Below are 9,245 nucleotides of genomic sequence, written 5' to 3'. Positions count from 1 at the left end.
AATCATCACGGAAAATGATTCGAATATCAACTTTTGTCTCGCGTATCGATAAAATAATAAAAAATTTTTAAAACTCGTAGAATACAGCCTAAAACAAAAATGTGTCAACGCGACCGCCTCGAAAGAGAATCGTCGCGTCGTTCATTTAAAAAGTTGCACATATAAAAAAGTGCCGACTTCGTCGGCACTCCCTTAGGAAAATTAAAAAAACCGTCAAAACAACGCGGTCAAACTTTGAAAATACTTTATCTTCCGTTTGAAAATATTTGGTGTGCATAAAATAACAGTAAGACGAAGCGACGAAGCAATGAAAAGGAAATGATATAAGCGCCTCTGCATCAGGGTCGATCGGAAGGGCACCGCGGTAACCGTAAATCGGAGTACGAACAGTTAGCTCCGTAACGGCTGGCCTGGTGGGTATCGGGTGAAAAAATCATTGAGAAAAATGGGATGCGCAGCGGGAAAATTTGAGTGATTTGAATAATAAAATGGGGTTGCTGTTGCCCCTGCAACTGGAGGGTGCGGGTGAGCGCATTTGCGCGAATGGGTAGCGGCTTTTTGTGTATCGTTTTGATATTTTCAGTGCGCGAAGGGAGGACAATGGGAACGGGGCCCCATCCGGGCGGGGGCGAAATTTTTAAAGAGGCAGGAAATATTTCCGAGCGTTTTGAATACAGGAGAAAAAAAATGGGTACAATCCGCTGTCCTTGTTCCTCTCGCGGTTCAAATTTTCCTGCGACTCGATTCTCCGGTGGATTTCGTTTCGAGCGATAGGAGGGAAGACTCGGTGCAGCTTGGATCTGCGTTTTTTTTGGTATTTTTTTCCTTCGACTGATCTATTCAATCGCGTTATTGGGTCGTCTCAATTTATCCTCGTGACCTCGATTCCCTCTTTGGACGTCGCCCATTGTCCCATTGACGCGGGTGTACTCTCAGCTTCCCCTGCAACATCTGCGAAAAAAGTGTTTTTACGCTCCTCTTTATTCCCATCTTTGAATTTGAAAGGCACTTCCAGCGAGTGCGCTTCGACTGCACTGATTCTCTCCCGGATTTTCTATTAACCGACGTTTTATTTACGTTGGACGAAAACTCTGTAAGAAACGATGTTTCTTTCGATGAATTTTGCACTCTTATCGAGTATGATGAAAGACGGGAGACGAGAGCGCAACAAAAAGTCGTTTTATCGTTCCTTGACTTCGTTTTGCTCGTTCGCCGACCCGAACGTCCGATACAAACATTCACTGACATTATTTTTTCCCGCATTTCCACATCGACTTACGTGGCTCCGCGCATGCAAATCGCTCGAGATTAATGCGCAGTGTTGATAAGTTACGAAAAACTCGTTATTTCGTTTCAATTGTATAATGCCATGATTTCGAAACTCTTTATTTGTTTTCCTATCAAAATTTCTCCGCGGTTTCAGAAAAATTCATGGCGGAACCAATTTTTATGCAACTGAGGATTCTTTATTTCGTTATTCGTCAACCCCCCAACGGCAAGCTCCAAATTTTTTCGTCTTCCAACCTTTTCATTTCATTCCAATCATTTTTTCATCTTTTTCCAGACTCCCCGCACGCATGCATTCGCATTTGCATACGTTGCATTTTCCCTCCGCGCGCATGTAATATGCATACATATTTCTGGAAATCTATATACATATGCGCACATTCGAACGTATATATTTGCATAAGCTCTCGTGCACGTTAAACTGCGATTCTATTATTAACGCAGTTGCGATCTCGTTGTCTCGACGCCCGCAACATCTTTCTCTCGCTCTCTCTCTCTCTCTTTCTCTCCCCCTGAGTTTTGTGCTGGTCTCAGATTCCCTCGACCGTCCATTCCAGCAGACGAGAGCTGCTGATATCTCGGCTGGGCTGTTACGAAGTGTCCAGAAAGATATAATATGCATATCTCTGTTTATAAATATATATAACTCGGCTCTTTATGTCCCACGCATAGTTTAACCGCTTAATAGAGTGAAAATTGTACGAAAGCACCGTTCCCATTTTATTTCTGTACTTTTGAAGTGTCTCTGGAGTTTAAAAAACTCGTGATCGTCCCACAAATCATAACGATTCCGAAATTAGACGATTTTCTCCAGGCAATTTGTGGGACGATATTTTTTCGACGAATTTACAAGGAAAGTGGCCTGGGAAATGATGAAAAAAGTATTTAGATCCTCCCAAAAGATTCTCCAGTTAAAAATGTTGGTTGTTCAGTAAATTTTCAAAGAAAGTACTAAAAAACTAGGAAAATATGGCGAGTCCCCTGAGCCCGGGACCTTCGGACGCGATTCCCGACTCCAAAAGTCCAGCAGTTTTGGAAAACTCCGATTAGGAATCGAGCCTCGACGAGATTCACGAAAAGACGAGATCGCACGTTCCTGAGGCTTAATAATTTTGATTTTAGTCACCAACGGACGACTGGTCGCTGAAAAATGTTGGGAAATGGAAAATATTTTGGGCACGTGGATTTTGGGATCGTAGCTCGACGAATGGTCGTGCTAACAAATGGCATGAGAATAATTGGAGAGGAAAGAGAGACGAGCGGATCCGTGACTCCCGCGAGAGAGAGTTACGTCCTGCAGCTCAGTTCCCGGGCACACACGCACTTGAAAGAAAGTTTTGCTGGCGTGTGCTCGAAGCGAACGAATGCGGTTCATCGACACCGGGCGGTGCTCGGGCCTCTTGACGGGGGTGGGGCTTGACGAGTAAAGTTCGACGACGTTTTGCGCACACGAACACGAGGCTGAATTGGTGTGGGCCGTGAAAACGAGGGAGCGCAAATGCACGCGACAAAGCCGAGAGAAAGAGCGAAAGAGTTTAATCAGCCGCGTGCGCGCACGGACGAAGAAACGAGGCACCTGTTCTCGCCGAAACTTCACGAGCGGAGTCAAAGAGCGCTCGCGTGGCAGCGACACGATCCCGACCAATTCCACCTTCGTATCTGCCCCGCAAACGCGATAAACGAAAAAATAAAGAATCATCGACGCCTCGCTTAACGACTCATTTTTATTCCCGCACCTTCTCGCAAACTCTTCCTTTCCTCAGCTTTTTTCTTTATCGCTCTTTCTCCCTCTCTTCTACGAGGCCGACGAACTTGCTCCGGAAGGTCACGGGCGCGCACGCTCGCGTGGGCGAAATTTCGCAAATGTACCGAAGAAAAAGCGAGAGACGGAGAAGCCTCTTATCAGTCTATTTGCACTGCAACTGTGCCAACTCCCCTCGTAAAATTCATCGCGGTTCCCCCCACTTGGTTCTTCCTTTATGGAAATTTTTATTTTCGCACACGCACGATTGCCTCTGCGTTCAATAAAAATAAGCAATGAAATCTAAAAAACGCTAATACCGAATCCCCCGTTTTGTTGATCTTGTCAAACTTGATAACGGCAGTTCCGCTCGCTTTAATGCACGCCAACTCCGTTTGTTTTTCTCGCATTTGCCGATTCCAACACGTCCGAAGAACTCTCATTCTTCCTGTTTTCTGATTCTAGATCGTCTCCGCTGGCAGCCTCATCACGCAGATAAAGATTGGATACGTGGCGGCTTCAAACCGTTTCCTCGTTTACAAATTTCGCATTTTTCTCCAAACATTATTTATTATTCTTCCGTAACCAATTCGCAATAGGTCAGTCACGTTCTGATTGCCGAAAAAATTCGATCAATTTCAACGAACGTGTGGATTAAAAGTCTTCCCTGAGCGTTTGACCTAGAATATAAAGAGATAATTGCAGCAATCGTTCTTGCGAAATCAAACTAATCGAATGAATGTGTGCGTGTTTTCGTACCGTTCGATCGCTCGAATGGTGAGAAGTGTGAAATCCCCCATTGAACGGAGCTTCGGTGAAAGGCCGTTCGAGCGACGTGAATAAACAACTTTTTCGAGATAGCAAGTAGAAAAGTGATTATTGGAAAAATCATTTCTGTCGCCCCCAATGACAGTTGGATGCATTTTTCCAGAACTTTGATCGCTCGGACTCGAAATCTTTTCGTGCAAAGCGTTACATAAAAACGTGGCGTCGTCGGAGTTGCAGAATCGGGCGAAACGGCGCTCGCTTCGCATCGGAATAATTGTGCGCGCGGAATGGGAATTGCAACGCTGGCAAAAGCGCAAATCTAGTCCAACGTTTCGAGATAAAACGCATTCCGAGTTTTTCAATCGCTCGATTAAGGCGGGAAAATAAAAAAACTGTGACGTTCACCAAAAATGAGATAGCGCCGGTAAATCCCTCGTATTTTTCACGTCCAGAGGCTCGTGATCTCGCGCATCCGGTTCAGTTACGAGACTTTCCAGTAATTTCTCGATTCGTTTATATACAGATATAGAAGCGGGTAACGTAATAACGTTTCACGAGGATTCGGGACGTTGCGGACGTTCGTTAACCCCCGAGAGTATCGATTACACGCACACGAACTGGGAGGAAACTGATTACAACCAATTTTTCGACCAATTCGCGCATCAACCTTTTCGTTTTTTCCCCCCATTTTTCTTATCTTATTTCTCATTACTTAAGCTGATATTTGCTTATCTGACACGCTCGCGGAAAAAATATGCGCTGCGTCGCGAACAAATGTCATCGAACACCTTCAAACGCAACAAAAAGCACTTTACAGTCGAACGTCGTACCGAATATTCGTGCTTTTTAGCGAATCAGATGGCGAGCACCAACTTTTCGAGGCAAACGAGTCACTTGCACTCGATCAACGGCGGAATAAAAAGCTTGGCCAATTCGAACGAGAAATTTTCCGATCGTTTATCAAGATTTCTCCAACTTTTCAACAACTCCTTAAAATCGTCCGTCGACAGATAATGCTTTTCATCGAAACGTGGAAATACTTATTGGGAAATAATAAGCATTTCTCCGCTCGAATCGCCACCTCGAATAAATCAGGGTCAATGATCAAGGAATGTGGAGAAAAATAAATAAAATATTTTCTCAAAGTCCTGATTAAGCTGTGCGCCTCGCGAAGGAAGAAGAAAGGGCGATTCGGGAGGGGACCCGTTCGATCGGCGTGGTCTTGCGTAGCATCGACCTCAGTCACGGGGCTCAAGGGCTTACCGGTATCATATAAAAAGCTTAACAGATCGTAACTCCCTTTTTACGGTCTTAAAATACTCGTTTTCCAGAATCTCACACTCCCGCAAATAGGTCGAACGGTACACACGCACGGCATCGTCTTTTTATCATACACATTTCACCTTTCTACTTTGCAATCAAGCACTTTCATATTGCTTTCACTCGGTCGATGAAAGTACAGCGCGACGCGCTGTTATCCCCCCATCGTAATACTCCTTCGAGAAACACGAGTTTAAATTCTGTAGTGTGGCATCTCGATTAGTCAAACTCTTTCTTCCCCCACCGCCGTCGTACAGCATTTTCAGAGGATCGACTAAAATCGATCGATTGACAAAAAAATAGTGGAATGTGTAATTTCTCGATGCCCGAAGGACTGAAGGCATCGAGGAAAATCCAGGCAAAATTCTGAGCGGATTCTGGTCCCTGGGAATTGGACATTTCGACTCGGAATTTTGACGGTTTTTCGTTCCGGTCGAAATCTCGTTGGAAAAGTCCCCGAAAACGACACGAAACTTTTGTCTCGATCTCCGTTGCTCTTCATTCAAGTTTCTGCAACTCTGATTTCGTCGGATTATTTTCGCGCTAATCGAGAGCGTACTATGATTTTTTGTACGCAAGACCTTAACCGAAAGGAATCGTTCCGATGTACTCGCACGCTCTCCGAATGTGCGCACGGGAGCCCAAGCTGAAACGTTTTTGAATATTTTTCCATTCGGGTCGTTCACGCGGTTTACGGAATGGGCCAATGACTCGCGCGGCGATGATCGAACGTTCACTCTTCCCTCGTAGATATAACGTCGAGTCAGTAATCCCGAAATTTTCGTTGCTGGGCCAGTGAACTTTCGTCGAACTACGACGAAAAATAACGTGCTCGTTAAAAGTGTTACACGAATCTGTTTACTCAAAATCGCCTAACGAAGAAAGTTTTTTCTCGTGATTAGAAAACCAAGGCGACAATTTCAGGCTGGAAATAATAATTAAGTGACGATTCCCTCCTTCGCTGAGGAATCCTCGTCTCCGATTCAATCTTCCTTGGCTCCAGTTTATTCCTTAATTTACTCTAAAACAATCGAAACCAGTTTCTTGAGCTCGCGCGCACTTCTCACTCGAGCCCCAATCAAGGGGTCCCACGTTAGACAAGTGATTCTTCAAAGAGATTGAAAAGCCTGATAACAACGAATGGAAATATTGGAATCTCGTAGAAAATTATTTCGAATAAACGTAAACAAAGTGTCGCGTTACTGCCAAGCAGATTTCGGGATGAAATATCGTGAAATTTTCGAAAAAAACTATCGCGTTGATCGAGTACTCCAATTAATCCAATTCTAAGAAAATTCCGGTTGAGACGATAGCAAACTCGAGTGAAATTCGCATTAAATTTTTCATTTTAAGGCAAGCAATCCCTTCGGAATTTGGGCTCAAGAAAATGGGGTCAAACGTGTCGAAAAAATGGTCGAAAATTCCAACTTTAAGGTAAAAACGTTCCCAAATGTTAAATCTAGCACTTTGTCATCATTTTTTAGGTACATCCTGCTTCCCCCTGACGCGTCAGTAAACGAATGCCACTTATCAAATGATTTTCGGGGATAAACAGAAAAAGAGTGACAACCGGCGCAGCTTCCAATGTCCCGGAAAACAGGCGTCCGAAGAGCCTCAATAACGCCGCCATTTCGTTGCTCATCCCAAACAATTTTTTTTTAAACTTGACCGTCGCAATGAACTCATTTCCAAATTTGAAAATGATCAAACGATTCTATCCCCTCTAAAAAAAATCCCGAAAAATACCGACTTTTTACGCTTCTATAAAGGGCAATCAAAATCGCCTCAATCGATGCTCGATTCAAGATATTTTTGTTGACTTCGTTAGCGGAATCGTAGGCGAGACTGTCGTTCCATACGTCGATGAGTCGGGTCGTGAATCGCGTGCGCAATCTCGATTACAACCGCATCATCATCATTATCATTATCACTACGATCATCATCATCATCATCATTGCTAGTTCTGCCATTACTTTGGCAGTTACACTTTCTCCCTGGTGATTTGCCCGACGCCTTGTTCGTCGTGCTGCGCGCATTCAAGGCTCCCGAACTCCCATTCTCGAGAGCTCTCATTTCGTCACTGCTCGGGCGTTTACAGCAGAGCAAAAAGGGTTGAAAAAAGGCGAAAAATGGCTCACTCCGATTCGGAGCGTTTTTTAATTTCTTAGGGAACGAACTTCTCGGCTGTCTTTTTACCAGGTCACGATGCGATTCTCGAAGGCGAGTGAAATCCATTGGCGGAATAAAAAGCCTGAAAGAAGCGACGAATTTTTGTAAAAATGATCAAATTCACTTTTACTCGAATCGATGATTTTCCGGGGCCCGAGTGAGTGGATAAAATTCAAAATTCATAAGCAACGAGCTACAAAAGTTTGTGGGAGCAACGCGAGAATCTGAGCGTTTCCGTTTCCATTGTATATTCCACACGATCCCAACTTCATATCCGATCGAAAATTTCTCGCCAATTATAAAATTTCTCCCCACGATTCTTAAGCAGCTACCAGCGATTCGATGGAACAACATAAAATTTTAATGAATGTTTATTTATTTGAAAATGAAAATGGTTATTACGATCTGATCGTGTGCGCATTATTTTCCAACAAATTTATGATGCATCTCTCAGATCGCGTGCCGTTTGCACGGTGAAAGCACGAATCCTTGGGGCAGTTTACCAGCACACGTCGCGGAGGAGTAAAGCATCCAGGCATTAGACTTGCGTCTGTTGATTAAGTCGGCGCATGGAACAAGAAGCAACGCGCCGCGAGCCTTCCATCCGGTCGGCAAAATCATCGGCAGGGAAATGATATGATTACGCATCGCTTCTCGAAGTAATCGAAATTTCTAATGAAATAATGAGGAAAACTGATCTTCGATCGTTATCCCGGCACAATGGCGGAGTTACTTTAAAGTAATGCGCGCGAGCTCGAAACTCGTTCCGACGAAGATCGGGGCTTTTGATTGAAAGTTTAAGAGCGAAGTAAAGGAGCAAATAATCGGTCGAAATTCATGACCGTTAGTGGGGAAAAATGAGTTTTGGATTCGACAGCAAAACGAAAGTTGGATGAGCCGAGCCGAAGGAAACCGGCGAGTTCCGAGGCTCGTTGTTTCCGATAAGAAAGGAGCAAAGGACCGATAATTCGGAGCGGGAAATTCGTAGAAATTGATAAAGCTGCACCTGCCGTCGGGCGGTTATTGGCGCGAGAGGGCTGAATAAATCGGCGCATGAAATTATGACCGATAAGAAAAACTGCGGCGGTCATTGGCAAGGAGCGGGCTCAACGATCGGCAATTGAAAAGTCTTGTGCAAAGAAAAAACGCGCAGAAGGGGGAGAGAGGAGAACAAAGCTCGAGGCATAAATCAACGTGAACTTGAGCGGCAACAATATAATTTTGTTTGTCATACTTGCAGCGCTCGGGAAAGTGAAGGAAGAAGGAGGTCGACGTGCGCCTCAATTGCGTCGAGAAACAAATAGTAAATGGATGAAAAAGCGGTTCGATTTTTGAGCCTCCTCGCGGAGCGGTTCGTTCAGGAAGAGAGAAGCCAGTGAACGACGCGAACGAGCTTTTTCATCGCTTTGTTTTGTCATCGCGCGAATTTGCATAGATATTTTTGTACAAACGCGAACGTTTCGACGTCCGCACAGTCGTATACATAAATAGGAATAAATTCGTGAGAGCAGAGCGAGCATTAACGAAATTGCATAAAAAAAAGGATATAAAAAAGTAACAAAGCGAAGGTGACCCGGACGGTGATTCATGAGAGGGCTGATGCCCTCGTTGTCTGGCCTCTGCCGCGAGCAACAGCCTGAAAATAATAAAAAAAGTGGCGTTGCACGCGAGTGGGGATGGTGCCACGATCGGCGCTGGGGAAGGGGCTGCGCCACGGGAAAAAATCTTGCGGGTTTTTAACTCTCGCCGTGTATATACAGATATGGAGAAGTAACAATGAAAAAAAGTACGAAAGGAGTCTCGGGAGGAGAGTTCGCCATCGCAATCCTTTGTTTCCTCGATTACTAATTTGTTATCAGCGCAACGAGGAAACGCGCCGTTGTACCTCTTGCTCATAATCCCCGCTCTTTTTTATTATCTTTTCGCTCGTCTTCTGGGATCGATGCTCCCGCGAATTCGA

This window comes from Venturia canescens, chromosome 9 (assembly GCF_019457755.1).
Source record: "Venturia canescens isolate UGA chromosome 9, ASM1945775v1, whole genome shotgun sequence".
Taxonomy (NCBI): Eukaryota; Metazoa; Arthropoda; class Insecta; order Hymenoptera; family Ichneumonidae; genus Venturia; species Venturia canescens.
Note: the sequence above shows the minus strand (reverse complement) of the source record.